The sequence below is a fragment of the Mesocricetus auratus genome, unplaced genomic scaffold, assembly GCF_017639785.1.
Source record: "Mesocricetus auratus isolate SY011 unplaced genomic scaffold, BCM_Maur_2.0 Super-Scaffold_100020, whole genome shotgun sequence".
NCBI lineage: Eukaryota > Metazoa > Chordata > Mammalia > Rodentia > Cricetidae > Mesocricetus > Mesocricetus auratus.
Window position 1 is genome coordinate 13,384,647 of NW_024429201.1, and position 16,905 is coordinate 13,401,551.

Sequence of the window (16,905 nt, forward strand, 5' to 3'; positions counted from 1 at the left end):
ACAGTGTCATAGAATATAAGCGGTTGTCTTTATTTATGCTCTCTAAATGTTTTCTTTCTCTGTGATTTTAATAAGACATGGTATCTTAGTCACTGTTCTATTGCTGTAAAAGAACACCATGACCAAGGCAACTCTTGTTCAAGAAAGTATTAAGTTGCGTGCTTGCTTACAACTTCAAAGGGTTAATCCATTATCATCATGATGAAGAGCATGGTGTTGGCCTGGTGTGTTGCTCAAAAAGTAGCAGAGAGCTACATCCTGCTTTGATCTGGATGGAGGGAGAGAGAAAGAGAGAGAGAAGAGAGAGAGAGTATCTGGGTCTGACCAGGGTGAAACACTTTAACACTTTCTCCAACAAGGCCACACCCCCTAATCCTTCTAATACCTTTAAACAGTTCACTCCCTAAGTGATTAAATGCATGCAAACAAGTGAGCCTATGGGGGTGATTATCATTCAAACCACCACATATGGCATATGGTAATTTTGCTTCCTAATTACTCAGCTTTTAAAAGTATACTGGTGGGCTCCTATCTTTTTTCTGTGGGGATACATGAAATGTGACACTAATAAGCTTAGACTGCTGCAACAGTATGAAAAACTTTCTGCTTACTGAATGAGTCTCATACTTAGACTCTTGGTCTACATTACTTTCACCTCTACGTTAGTCATGCAAAGATAATAATTATCTTCTTACTATAGAGAAAATGAAAGCTTGAGCATATTTTCTATCTCTGATAAGAAGCAGTTGTATACAATAGGAAACAACAGTTTTGCTTAATTAACTTTATTTATCTTTCATGTTGTTTCTATGATCTCACACAATTACAAGATAACAACAACTAAAACCTGATGTATAGTCTTTCTGGAGGTTGCAAGGGTTTAACAAATTAGAATGAGCAGACTTCTTATAAAATCTTACCGTTGGAATTCTGATCAGTTTTTCACTTTGTCTATTTTTAACACTCTATTTTGATTGGTGTCTAAATGTACATGGACCATACTAAATAGTAATATATTGAATTTTATCCTTAAGTAACAAACACAGGGCTGTCTTTTTGAATCTTGGCAAGATAAAATGTTTCTTTGTCCTTGAATCATCTTCATCTCCTCACTAGGAACAGTGACAATCAGGGAATATGTTTGACAGTCTGCATCTCTGACATCTGTCACCCAGCTCCTGTTGGCTTTCTCTCTGCACAGCCTCCCAAGCCTGAAGGAGGTAGGATTTCTTTATCTATCATCTCTTGCCTGCCCAGCATTTCATTTATCCCCAACTAACTTATTACGGCTTAAATCTATTAAATGAGAGTTAAAACTTAAGAAAAGTCTTTTTTGTTGAAAGTTGCCTTATTTTCAAGCCTACAAAATCTATAGAAAAGTGATATTTTAATATAAAGACTTGTCTTTCTTTTCAGATGTCTTCTGCAAAATCGCAAATCCAATTCCATTTCCCTAGGTCTTCACAGAGATCTATCTCCACAAAGACACATTAGGGTCAGAAGAAAGTTACATACATGAATGCATAATATCATATACTTAACATATACGTATACTATTTCTGAAAATATCTTCTTTGTTAATTATCACATAGAATCATGCTGTTGATTCAAAAGTACTTGGTTTTCCTTTCCCCTTACCTATATAAATGGGTGTGTAAGGGTTGCTATCCAAATAAGTAGTGTTATGGCTCCATGAGTTCTGTATAAATTTCATAACACTTATGTTTCACTATTGAATATCTAGTTACTAAAATTTATTCATTTTTCTACACATTTCTAGGTTCTTCTAATAAGTAGAGTTTTGAGAAATTGGAAAAGAAAATGATGTGTAGTGACTAACTCCAAGATGAATCAGTTCACTGAAGATGAGTGAGTTGAAATGTCTTTCATTTTGGACTTGTACCATTTTACAGTTTTCTTTGTCATCTGCAAGGATTAATGGGGACAAGGAAAGCATCTTTCAATGAATTCATCCCCAAATGTCTTTAATGCTAGACTTCTGTTAACCACAATCTCAGATCTTGAAGCTCTGACATCAAAGCATTGAGAACAGGTGTTCATGACTCCTCATAATTCTTTTGAAGTTTCTGGTAAAGAACATCTGGTTTGTTTGATAGGCATTTATGTATACACATTTGTTAGATGAGAGAATGAGGGAGGCAGGTGTGGGTCTGAAGGACTGAGCATATTCATGACTAATGGGCTTAATTTTCCACCATCCATAATACCACTCTTTCATGAAAAGTGATGAAAGGAAAACTCTTTCAGAGGGCCTAAGTTTGAGGATAAAATAATATTTGTCTCCAAGATGGATTCACTGAGCTATTAAAATGTTCATCATTATGCAAAATGTTAATTTGGCTTTAGCATGCAAGTTGCTCTCCCATTTTGATTATGCTTATAGTTGCCATCTTGCCAAGGGTTCTCAAACATTTCCACTCTTTGGTGTGTGACTTTAGAGTTAGGGACAGTATTTTGCATTTAGAGATGTTCATTTCTACTGGAGGTATAACATAGGAGTTAACTCTTAAGGAGCTTTGAAGCAGATGATTATAAGATAATAGTCTGAGAAATCTAATTTCCCCTAATCTGATTGCTTCCCATAAATGCAAACAGCACACAAAGAATAGAAGGAATTTTATTCACAGGAAAATAGGAACCAAGTCAAGCCTCTCTTTCGTCTAACCCTACACATCTGATTTTCACTTTTTTAGTTCTATACACTGAACTTTGTCCATCTACAAATATATAGTGAATGTGTCACTCCCACTGCCACTGTATTTGGAAGAAAGAGGATAATTAGGGGCAAGTGAGTGGTAGACTGAGGTCATAATGAGAGGGGATCATTTTTTTCTCTCTGTGTATATACACAAGACAATAGGACATGGAATGAGATGAAAGTTGTCTACTAGCTGCAAAGACTGTCCTTAAGAGAAACTAACTATGGTAGTTTACTGATTCCTGAATTGCAAAACTGAAAATAAATTCAGTTTAAAGCCTTGGAAACTATTACTTTTCGCTGTTATACTGGAGCAGATTTGTATCATGGACGGTGTCATTTTTCTTCTGTTATTGCTTCAAAAAATATAAGGTGCCAGATCCCCTTCAGATGGAGTTACAGGCAGTTGTGAGTCACCCAACATGGGTACTGAGGACGGAAGAGCAGTCTGCGCTCTTTACCACTGAGACATCTCTTCAGTGCTAGTAAATCCTTAACACATAGAAGCTTGCCTAATAAATGAAAAATATGAATGAAGTTATCTTCTGAGTAAAACCTAGTAAGCATGTCCAACCTGTGGCCTATAGTCATGTGCACCTCAAGATGATTTGGATAAAGCTTAACAAAAAATTGTAACATGAAAATAAATAACCTAGATGTAGATATTGGGATTCATACTTCAAGCTGAAGATCAGAAAAGCAAAACAGCCAGCCACTAGCTTTTATTCTACCTCAGACTGACAGGAGATACTGGCTTGTCTAAACTTCAGACTGCTGCCTCTTCTCAGCATGGCTGGAAAATCCTGAGTCTTTAATGTCTTGCTATCCTCAATGTGGTTGGAGAAAGAATGCCAGCTCTGAGACCCTATTCCTGTCTTAAATACCTCACAAATCCTGGGATTTAAGGTGTGTGACCCAAATTGCTGAGCTCTTCATTGTGTGAACTGTTTCTCTTTAGGACTGGATCAATTTTGCTTATGCAATGTGGCCTTGAATTAACAGAGATCTGTCTGCCTCTTAAACCTGAGTCCTAAGATTAAAGGTGTGTGGCTGGTTTCTATAGCTTATGGCTGACTTTGCTTTCTGAATTCTCAGACAAGCTTTAATAAATCATAAATAATGCATCACCACAATTCTCCTCTTTTCCTATTATAAAAGGAAGGTTACAACTAACAAGTTCCTGTTATTTTCCTCTCTCCAGCAAGTCATCTCACTTTTTTGTCTGTCTATACAGACCTCCAGATATCTATGGTTAACTAGTGGTAAGCTCCATCCTCTGATCTTCAGACAGGCTTTATTTGTACAAGCAAGATATCACCACACAAAATAGCAGGCTTACTTAAACATGGCTGCTTTCTTATTTTTTTAAAACTCAACAGTGAGGTTTCTGAGGATGAACTTTGTAGTTGACAACATTTGTCCTGCAATATCAGCAGACTGGACATGCCTGAAAAGTTTCAAACTGATGGGCTATCTTATATTTTCAGCATAGCATTGCTTTCAGATTACTCATCTTAAAAACATTCCCTGAGCAGAAACCTGTAACAAAACCTGAGAGCTTTAAGCGTATTTCTGTGGGCTTCATCCAAGAGGGGTGTAAGCGAAAGCACTCTTCAAAAGTGTCCTCTTCAGAGGTCCTCTGCTTTGTAACAGAGTGTCTCTATAAATGCCTTCAGCAGTTTGTTTTACATTTTCATTTATACCTCAAGAAATGAATGTAGGCTGTCAGCCATAAATTTTAATAAGCATAAAGTATTTTGGTGCTTAATATACTAAGTTATTCTGATAGCAATAGGTGGTGGATTTTTGAAAAAGATCTGTGAGGCCTTTGATAGTAGATCAGTATTTAGCCTTGGCATACAAATGCACTTTGGGAGCCGATTCAACATGGAGGGATGCTCCCTCAGCCTGGACACATGGGGGAGTGTCTAGGCCCTGCACAGGATGATATGATGGACTTTGAAGATTCCCCATGGAGGGTCTCACCCTCCCTGGGTAGTGGAGAGGGGATGGGGTAGGGGGTTGAGAAGTTGGTGCGGGGTGAGGGAGAAGGGGAGCTTGAGAAGGGGAGAGTGAGGGAGCTGGAATTGAAATGTCAGGCAAGCTTCTTTCTAATTCAAATTAAGAATAAGGAAAAGAAAGAAAGAGAGAAAGAGAGAGAGAGAGAGAGAGAGAGAGAGAGAGAGAGAGAGAGAGAGAGAGAGAGAGAGAGAAAGGAAAAGAGCTTATAAGATAGGACACTTAGGGGCAAAGGTAGATGCTCAATAATTGAGTTTAAGTAGCGTTACAAAAACCTCATCTACCAGCCGGCTGCCTGTAATGTGAATAATTTCATAAGTTAACAACTGGCAAGATTGGAAAATAGTTAAAGCCATATAATTTGCATGAAGGAAGTGGGGAAAAGGAAGTAGTGAAAGATGAGGTAATGAACTAAAGTCAAATAATAAGTGAGGAGTATGAGAAATTCCAACCACGTTCAGGAGAATAGAAAGGACAAAAGAACTGCACAACTAGATTAGCATTCCTGACTCTGCATGGAGCAGAGCTGGGAAGCCACTGAGTGGAAATTCTACTCAGTGACAATAAAGATTGCTTGCCCATCTGTTTTGTAGCATTCATTGGTTTATTTATCTGAAGATATTTACTTACTGTTGATTATGTATCTGGAATGGGTACAGGTGATGGGGATATTGCAGTGATGCTAGAAACATATTTGTGAGACAGTCCATAAACCTTTAATAAAAATGTATATACATGATTGAAGAAGAGTGAATTACACTAATGGATGAAATGCGAAAAAAAATCATTATTTAAGTTGTTTTCAAGAAAGAAGATGTGTGGGATAGTCTCCCCCAAAAGAGACCAGAATAATAAAGTAAAGAATCATACAAATAATACTTTGAAAAGCTATCTAGGAAGAGAGAATGGCGGATGACATCTAAATGGTACTGTCTATAGCACTGAAAAAAAAAACACAACGGAACAAATGAAGCTGAACATCTCCAAGTAAAGGACAAGACATTAGGAGAAGAGTTCTGAAGTGAAGAGGAGAGTGACATTATAGATAGGTTGTTCTGTAACATTGAAAAGCCTCTGGGAGATTTTAGAAAAATTGATATAAGCATTTAATAAATGTGTATGAATATTTTGACTACATGTATTTATGTGTACCATGTGGGTATTCTGTTCTGTGAGTAGCATTGCTTCCAACTGCTGACCATCTCTCCATTATCTTATATTTTAAATAAATTATTTGACAGCTCTTCTCCTAATTATAAACTTGGTTTATTCCTATCACTATCATTCTAGCTTAATTCCTGTTTTGATGTAGCTTTAACAGTTTAATGCATCATCACATTCCATGTTTTTTTAATAATATGGCACATTCACTTACTCATATCTCAAAAAAGAACAGAAAAGATGTTTTGGCCCTCAATGATTTCACACCTTTAGAAAAAACTTAAACTCTGTAAAATGTTGTGTTTACTTGATTTGAGTATAATGACCAGAATTGTATGAAGGTTTCATTGAGATGTGTGCGTAAAATATTTAGTATATTGTCAATCATGGAAAATATTTTGAATGCACATTTTAAGAAAATAATTTAAAATGGTATCCTGTAGTTATTTCATGGGCTCATAGTTTATCTACTGTTATAATGAAAACAAAAAATATGTAATGAAAAAATATCTCAAAGTTTCTCTGGATTCTATCTTTATATTTGATGTACTAAGTTTTGAGTATGGTACTAATATTTATTTAATGCATTGAAATATGATTGTGTTTTCTTTTTTCTAATGCTTCAATACGTATCCAATGGACCACAATAAAATTCCACACACATTACATTAGTTTATGATATGCTGGATGATTTAGCACCCACCTTTTATTAAATCTCTCCTTTCTTCACTTATCTTCACATAACTAGTTCCAATTTCTTCATCCTTGTCTTGAACCCTGACAAATTCATTCCTATTCTTAACAATTTTTGACTTAACCCAGGATCTTTAAAAGATTTGTCTCTTATTTGTCATAAGTCAAGTAGATTTTGTTCCCACAAGGATGTGATTCTACATGGGAGAAATACCCTTCACTGTATCCACTGTTCTGGTACACTTTATCATTACGTGCTTCTAAATTTCTGCCTAGAATTTGATTACTTAAGATTCATTATTTATTGTATTTAATATTTCATTTTTCTTGTTGCAGAAGTTCTTTGAAGATCAAAATGTCTCTTGCCATACACAGTATTCTGTCTCCTAAATCAAGGATGTTTCTGATACATGAATCAAATCAGAAGCTGGTGAAAAATAACAATGAATACATTAATGTACTCATATGCCATGTTATTGTTTTCTAATGGAGGGACTTAAAGTTTTAAAACATCTACAAATGTTGTAATATGATATATGTCTTCTATCTATCTATCTAACTAACTATCATCTACTTTTTGTAGCACTACAGTTTATAGGGGCATCCTAGACCAGGCATTAGGGCTTTCAGATGGTGTTCTTAATGTACAAAGCCTGAATACCTTGCCAGTTCTTCTTGAGCAAGGACACAAAGAAATTGACAGCCAGGTGGGTGTTGTAGATTAGCTAGTCATCTGTCATCCTCACATGATGGACAGCAAAACCCAATATATCACCTTCTTCATCTGAAAGTTGACACAGATTTCACCTCCTCAATTTTGGCCACCATGTTTGTACTGTGTGTCAACATGGGAAAGGAATTTGCCAGCCTTCTTTAGGCCTGGCACTAGGATAAACAGGCTCGTCTCAACCAGAGTGTTGGAGGCCAAAAAGACATCATATGTCTCAGCCAGCTTTTTGAACAACATCTTGTTCTTATTAAGCTTCTTCAGTGCCTCGAAATTCATGTGGGGTCTATCCACAGCCTGGGCTTCATCACAGTGCTGCCAGTCACCCAGGACATACACCGAGAACATGGGACTGGGAGTGAACTTAAGCCTGGCATTGCCCAAGAAGCGCTTGTCCGTTTGAGTGGATAGTTCTTCAGGCTTATCCTCAATTCCACCAGCTCAAGAAAATTGTGGTGGTGCTTGAGCTGGTTCCTGGGAGGGAGATTTTCTGCACTGCCTCAGGGGTCCCAAGAGAATTTGCTGCTTGTCATGCTCAATTCAGGAAAACCAGAAAAGAGCAAATTATATCACACTTAAAATCATCTCAGCATATCTAAATGAATTCTGATCACTCTTAACTACTCAATAGTTACCTAGCGCATTTCTTCAAATAAAATTATGCATATATAAAACTCAATTACAAATTACATTTTAAACTAATAGTTCCAAGTAAATAATTTGATGTCATCTGATTATTTCAGACTCTAAGAGCATCCTGTATATTAATTTATTAAAATCTAGTAAGTTCTAAGCTCAATTCACTAATTTTTACGTAGAATCTTAAAAGATTTTATATACATATTTTTCAGTTTTGCTCAATTAGCAAAATGCAACCAAAAATTCATTCAATAAGTCATTCTAAATGTATAAACACTTTTAAATTGAATTTATCACAGAAAGAAATTTATTTTGCATTCATCTTAATATACCCATGAATATATTTTTCTTAGCCACATAATCAAACTAAAACTTTCACATATTTTGTGAATTTCTACAGTATGTTATGATGTAGCCTATTATACTTTCCATCTCACATAAAATTACAGAAATACACTAAATTGTTTTTGTGACCCACTTATGGGTCATGACCCACAATTTAAACACAATGACAAATGAAATTCAAACATTTAGAAATGCATGTCTAATTGAGAAAATGTGTCTGTGTGTGTGTGTGTGTGTGTGTGATGGAAAATTTGCTCTTTATGGTAAATGCTAACTCAGTTATTACCTTAGGTTTGATTGCTTGGTAAGAAAATGCAAGGCAAGACTGCAGTGTTGACTACTATTATATGTTTGCATATATGAATACATTCATATATGCAAACATATAATACTCCTGAAAAAATTAGGATATAAAATTTGCCCAAATTAATACATATACACACGCATCAGACTCAGCTGAGTTAACTCTTAAAATGGGAAAATGACATGTAATTTTTGAGGCAATTGAGAACTTCATGTCTCCATGTAGGGCAAGAGAAAAAAAAGCAGATTATATAATTTTATGTAGAAGGAATAGCTGTGCCTCAGTGGTTCTACACAAAGTCAATGGTAAAGCATCCTTTTCTAGTGTTAATAGGAAACTGAAGTACAGTTCAATGTTAAAAAAGTGGGTAGGGTTCATTCTTGATGTCCACCAAGGCTGTTAATCCTTACAGCATTCTGCCTCAAGAGTTGAAGTTCTTAAATCATTTAGCAACCTGACAAAGGAGCAGAGGCTCCCGATATTCTGGAATTTATGACTTCTACCCAGGACTAGGACAAGGGCATTCTGCCTCCCAACCAAGGACATGAATTGAGGTCCATACCCTTAAATTATATGACCAATTTTAATCTCCTGTTCTCATCTGCTTCCTGCAGAGGTGACTCTAAACACTGTCAAGGTATTTGGGCAATGATTGATGTTGCTGTTTCCTGCTGCACAGAGTCATTGGACATGTCAGTTGGGAGACCTCTACAGTAAGCCCATCAAAAGGACCTCAGAAGTGTATCAGTGGTTTTCCCATTGTGTAACAGCCAGTTGATGTAAGGGAAAGACATCTTTAATAGACACCTGGATAGAAAAAGCAAAATAAATGTAGGAGAAATAGGATATTAAGTGCGCTGGTTTGGTAAAAATGAAGTAGGTCTTCAGGCCTTGGAGCATGATCTGGGGCCCTCAGGTAGATGGAACTAAATCATCAGAGGCCCATTGGAGTGTGAATTGACTGTAAATGTAGTACATATGTAGTCACTCTGGGGAATTTTTCAAATACTTTGCAAGTATAGGAAAAACCTTTAAGGCTTCTTTTTACTGGTTTTATAGGTAAAACATGATTATTTTAAATTATATAATGGAGTTCATTAATGTCTATGAGACATTCATTGTGTATGAATATGTGACCTCTTGTGTATCACACACTTTACGTGTCCATTGAGAAATCGGTAATTATGTGATTCCTAAATTTCTTAAAAATTAAAATTTCTTGATAAAAAAATCTCATTTTACTATATTCTTAAATATGTCAAATTGATTATAACAGTTTCTATTCTGAAAATGTTCAGGTCTTTAAAATATACAGAAGATTTACAGAAAATGATCCATCAAACCATGTGACCATTATATTTATATATTACAATTAGGAAAAATAACATGTTATTTGACAATTATATTGTACATGCCCAAATGTGTACAAAACCCCTAGTCAATAGTCAAGTATTTATTTCAAATATTTCTGGATTTTCTTGATATTAAACTGAAATCAATTAGAAGGTGCTGCAAAATATCTGTGCAAATCAAGTCAACATGGAGTTCCCTCCTCGGCTCTCTTTAAGTTTTGCTTTTTCACGGTGGCCATAACATACAATTTATATAACAGGAAATTTTCTGAAATGACCCAAACCCTAGGTACACATAACAACAATATAAAGTATGTGATAGAACATAGATTTCACCATCTATTATAATTTCATTACAGAGTGTGCCTGTTTATAAAGACTTCCTCATCCAGAGTCTCATCAGGAAAAGTAGTTTTCCAGCATTTCAGGCTAGAGATGTACATCTTAGTGCTAGGAAAATGACCCATGGGGAGAAGACTGAAAAGAAAACAGCAAAGAATTAGCTCCCTAGAAAGGCTAACCCAGATGAACCATTAAAGCAGAGCGACAGCATCACTCTGGAGGGATCAGATATAGATTTATAGTGATAGATAGATTTATCTCCCTGAAAACAATATTAATGCAGGAGAGAATGTGAAAAACAAACCATTTTTAGGAGAACAGTGATTTTAATAATTTTTCCTTCCGCGTTTTTGCCATTTATTTACTTAGAGCAAATTTAAGAAAATATCAATCCAGACCTCAGTTTCCCCTCCCTCCTCTCATCCCATTCCCTTCCTCCACCTCCCCTCTGACCCTCCTAATCCACTCCTCCTCGATTTCTTTCAGAAAGGGCCAGGTCTCCCATGGATATCAAGGAAACATGGCATATCAAGTGGCAGTGTCAACAGGGTCAAGGGAGAAATAAAGACTTCCTAGGTAACTGAATGAAAATGAATGCACAACACACCCACACTTAGACACAATGAAAGTAGCACTAAGAGGAAATTTCATAGCTCTAAGTGGCTGAATAAGAATTTGAAGAAATCTCTTACTAGTGACTTAACAGCACACCTGAAAGCTCTAGAACAAAAAGAAGCAAACATACTCAAGAGGAAGAGACAGCAGGAAGTAATCAAGCTGACAGCTGAAATCAATAAAATAGAAACAAAGAACAATGCAAAGAATAGATGAAACAAAAATTGGTTCTTTAGAAAAATCAAAAAAACAGACAAACCCTTATCCAAACTAACCAAATGGCATAGAGAAAATATCCAAACTAACAAACAAAATCAGAAATGGCAAGGGGACTTAACAGACACTGAGGAAATCCAGAAAATCTTTAAGTCATACTTCAAAAGCTTATACTCCACAAAATTGGAAAATCTAAACGAAATGGACAAATTTCTTGATAGATAACACATACCAAAATTAAATCAAGATCAGATAAGCAGTTTAAATTGTCCTATGACCCCTAAGGAAATACAAGCAGTCTTGTATTTAAACAAGATTAAAATCTTGAAACCAAAACAACCCCAGGGTCAGATGATTTTAGCACAAAATTCTATCAAACTTTCAAAGAAGAGCTAATACCAATACTCCTCAAATTATTCCTCAAAATGGAACCAGAAGAAACATTGTTAAATTCGTCTTATGAGGTCACATTTTTTTTCAGGATTTTAGAAATTAGCAAAGGCCTTCTGAGGAGTATTCTTGTGTGTGTGTGTGTGTGTGTGTGTGTGTGTGTGTGTGTGTGTGTGTGGCTTTTTAAGACAGGGTTTCTCTGTGACTTTGAAGGCTGTCCTGGAACTAGCTTTTGTAGACCAGGCTAATCTCGAACTCACAGAGATCTGCCTGCCTCTGCCTCCTGAGTGCTGGGATTAAAGGCATGTGCCACCAACACCTGGCTTCTTCCTTTCTTTTTGTTAAAGAAGTAATGTCTGATTCTTGTGAAATTCTGAATTTTGTAGAATTTGTAACAAGCTCACATGAATATTATTCTTTCCCTCCATGGAGACTTCAAATGGAGCAGCCTCAGTACGCTGTTAACTGTTTAAAACCTAACAAACACCAGAGCAAAATGAGTTTGAAGCTTGTGAAGAGGTTTGTTTACATTTCATATGGAATACTTGTCAAGTAAGAGTTGACACACTTGCTTACTTCTCCTTTCTGTTTGATAATAACATGTGTTTGTGATGCTGTTTGAATGATAAATGTCCCTTGTAGGCTAATGTATTTTAATATCTGTCTCTAGTTAGTGGCTGTGTTTGGGATGATATTGAACTTTGAGACCAGTGCTCTGGCTGAAGGCAGTCTATTGCTGGGCGTGGACTCCGGGAGTTTATAGCCTCATTCACTTTCAGTGCATGCTGTCTATCTTCTGGGTATAGTTGAGATATGATTTCTTAGGTTACTGCTATCAGTTCTTCCTCATCCTTATGGACATCTAGCTCCCTGTAACCATAGGCAAAATAAACTCTTACTTAAGCTGCCTTTTGTCATAGTATTTTATCACTATCACACACAAAGACATACAGACACACACACACACACACACACACACACACACACACACACACAAACATAATATAACCAGTGCATGGCCTTTATTATGTTTTAGTACATTCAATATCTAGGTGGAGTTTTTTTGGTTTATTTAAGTTTTTAATATTGTAATGATATGGAAGTATGTCAGTTTCTTCTTAATCTATTGGAAAGACTGTAATTGTTGTCTTTTATTATGTTAAAGCTATATATGCCATTTATTTATTTAAATAATTTAAACCATCTTCAGCATTGATTCTCATGTTGATATTTCTACCAATAATCTGCTTTTTATATTTTGGTGTTTTCAGATAGGGTCCTGGAACTGAAAGAAGCAGACACATGCCCTCATACCTAATCCAGAAAGAAGACATCAAATATGTTGTATGATTCATTTACATTAAATGTCATTAATGGGTAAATCATAGAAGCAAGAAGGAGATAAATGGTTGCCAGGAAATTTGAAGACATTGGTAGTAACTGTGAACAGTTCATTTTGAGTAGACAAAAGTACCCTAAAGTTAGCTACTTTTGTAAAACAAAATCTACAAATATAGTAAACCCACTAAACACTTTAAAAGGATGAATTTCATAAAAGGAGAATTACCAATTTATCTCAAAAGACAAGTTATGAAATAAGTGAATGTTTTAAATGTCATGTCAGACTTCTCTTTTCCCTAGATTTTTGCAGTATTTCTGGATTTCTGGCAAATGTTATGAATGCAAAGACAAGAGTGAAGATCTCTGTCATCATGCAAAATCATAAACAAACAAAAAAAATAGAATAGCCAAGCAGTGGTGTCACATACCTTTAATCCTAGCACTCAGAAGGCAGAGACAGATTAATCTCTGTGGGTTCCAGGCCAGCCTGGTCTACAGAGCAAGTTCCAGGACAGATTCTAAAACTACAGAGACATCCTGTCTTGAAAAACAAAACAAAACAGAAGCAAGAAGAGATTACATGCTTGGCAAAATTTCCTCCTATAGTCCCATACTGTTATATATGTTTACACACACATATACATATATATATATGCATACACATATATTTAATGCCACCCAATATAGTACATATATTCATTATTATTCCTAGTAAAATGAAATATTATTTTATATTTAAAATAGTAAATATGGAGATCAATAAAAATGAAGTTTGAAATATAAATGTATACATAATATATTTAATACAAATTAGTGGTAAGATAATGTAGTCTTCAATGCCCAGAAGTATAACTCTGCAAGAATATAGATAGAGAGTTGCTAGGCCAGACAATGTATTTTACTGGTTCACAATGGTAAAAATAACATATGAGATAAAGCATTGACCAGTTGAAGATGTGACTTTTGAAAGCTGTGCTCTGAGTATGTATTTCCCTATACATAGGGTCTAAACAGGAAATTAAACAGTTTATAAACAAATTCTATCAACAAAGACATAGAATAAATAACACATGACTAAATAAAAAGATAAGGATGTTTTGAAAATAATAATTGAAGCTCTTTTCATAACACAATGAAAGCTCTAAACAGCCAGCTATATGGTAAAGTTAGAAAAAATACTGATAAAGATAAACATTTTCAAAATAGAATAAAAGGCTACTGAGAGGAATGATAGACAAATAAAACAGACCTCCCAGCAGTGAAATCCATAAGACACTGTAGTAGTAATTCTGGGAACTCAGAAAGAGTGAAATAAAACTGCATATTGAGAAAAATCTCATCTGGAAATCAGTAAAATACAAGTACTCCATCAAACCCCCTAAATGTGTCATGAACACAGAGGTACAAGTATGATATTTATAGAGGACAAATGTCATAATTTTCTCTTGCTTTTCTTCTGCTCTCTTTGTTGTATCTTCTCCTATATTTCTGACTTCTAATTTTGTTTTTCTTCAAATCTGAAAATTTGAAAACTTTTACATTAACTTCTCTCATCTGCCTGTATTCCTAACATTTGTCTTCTATTTTTCTCAGTAATGTTTTCTATGGTCATATAGATTTATAAAAGAACTTTTCTTGTTTAAATACAATTTCTCCTTATACATGTCTGATTGCATAATCTGTTTTTTTTTTCAATTGTCTTGAACCTTTAAAAATTCAATTTGCACCCTACATATACTAGTCTATTTTTCTGGTATATTTCTTCATCTAAAAACAAATATTATTTGAAAATACATTATTTTAAGTGGATGGTAGTATCTGACTGTATTGCATACTTTGTTTAAAAACACCATGTTAGTTACTTTTGTATTGCTGAGAAGAGATCATAGCTAAGGCAACTTACAGAGAATTTGACTGGGGTCTTGAAGTTTCAAAGATGCATCCATGATCATAATGACAAGAAGAATGGCTACAGGCAGACTTAGTGCTGAAACAGAGCTGAGAGCTCACATTTTGATTTGCAAGAGGGAGGCAGAGACAGTTAACTGGAAATCTCACAAGTTTTTGAAACCTCAATGCCCACTCAGTGACACATATCTCCTTCAACAAGGCTAACTTTCTAATCCTTCCCAAAGAATTCCAACGGGGACCAAGCATTCAAACACACAGGCCTATATGAGCCATTCTCATTTAAATCATTCTAATTGGGGTGTTAGTTTTTCATATCACAGATGATGTTTTATGGTTTTAGTATTGAAGTATTTAAACATTTTTTTTAATTTAGGTTATAAATAATCTTGTTTCACATGTATCCCAGCTCCCTCTTCCCCCCTTCCCCCCAATCAGGTCCCCCAGTATGATTGCTTCCTTACAGGAATCCCTAAAATTACAGATTCGAAGGCCAAGAATAATGACTATAGTAACTAAAGTCATATATTTTAATAGCTCTGTCCTTTCTTGACTTTGTCTCCTTAACATAGTAATCCTCTTTGTTAGCAGAATAATTAAGCCTCCATATCCACTCGAAATTTATCTATTTTTAGCATTTGGGATCTATAGCATGAGCAGTACATTATCTTTTGTCATTATTTGTTTGGTTTTACTGTAGATCCATTCCAGAGTCTTGTACTTGTTGGTTAAGCATTCTACTCCAGCTCTTCAAAGTAGTCATCTGATTGTAAAACAGACTGTTAAATATGTGTTAATCAGCCTTGTGACACTGGAGACTCATATACAGTGTGGGCTCATGCTTCCATCTAGTTATGTATACCATCCAAACTTCCTGCATCTCCTTGTCATATATTCACTTTTCTTACTCGTATTTATTTTCTTTTGCATTAGAAATTGATCCAGGGGTATGTAAAAGAAGATTGTTTGGAATTTAAATGAAAAAAGAAATAAAAAAAGAATTTAAAAAATTGATCCTGTAGACTTTAACAAATTCATTCTTTGCCATCTCAAATATGACTGGGCATGTAATGTTTACATATTTACACAAATATACACATGTATATTTGTGTGTTTAAAATGTTTACATATTTACACAAATATACATATGTATATTTGTGTGTTTAAAACATCAATTATTGAGGAAAAGAGGCAACAGATTTAAAGAGAGCAAGAAGGGGTATATATAGGACGATTTGGAGGAAGGAAAGAAAAAAATACACACACAAAAAGAGTATCAGACTTGAAAAAAACATCGTGAACCAACATATGGACTGTGATATCCAAAGCTGGCAGTCACAACTACCATCATACAATCTATATTTCTAAGTTTTCAGACTAATCAGACTTGAAGAAAATGTACTTCCACATGTCCTGTGAATGTATGCTTCTAAAAAGAATGTCTGTAAGATAATAACAAGTAACACTAAATTGAGCAGATTATATGTAAAATATACATATTTCTAATATGTGTAATGAGAAATATATTTCTAATGTATATAATGTATAAATCTCCTTATATATGCATGCAATAACACTTAATGAAAAATAGGCCATTAATTTGAAGTATTATGGGGGTAATGGAGGTGTTGGAGGAAAGGGAAGAGAGAAATGTAATTATATTATAATCTTTAACATGAAATTAAGAGAAAAAAGTAGTTATATACGATAAACATGTGCATTTGGCACTGGGATAGTTAATGGTGTCAGCTATCCAATATCACTGTGAAATAATCTCTGAGTATTTCTTAAAGCACTTTGTAGATTGTGCTAAGGTGGGAGGAACCCACCTCAAGTGTAAAGGAGCCATTTTCCAGTGACTGGGGTCTTCTGAGGTTGTATAAAAAGAGAATGTAAGCTGTACCACCGCTCATTGTTCTGGTTTCTCACTATGGAAGCAAAGTAGTCAGCTGTTCCATGCTGCCGTCAGCATGTATTCTCTGCCATGATGAACTGGACCCTCAAAGAGTCATCCAAAATAAACTCTTCCTTTATTGCCTTTGTGAAGTATTCTTGTAGCAATAAAAACTGGAGCTACTAAAAGGCTTCACGGTGCTGAGGGAAAACTCACTCTGAGGCAGGTTATGTAAGCAAA

The 16,905-nt window shown here is 35.1% G+C and overlaps 1 pseudogene; it reads right to left on the reverse strand.

Annotated features, from left to right (window-relative positions):
• Nucleotides 1–7,209: 7,209 nt before the first annotated feature.
• LOC101822531 lies at nt 7,210–14,809 on the reverse strand (annotated as a pseudogene).
• Nucleotides 14,810–16,905: the final 2,096 nt, after the last annotated feature.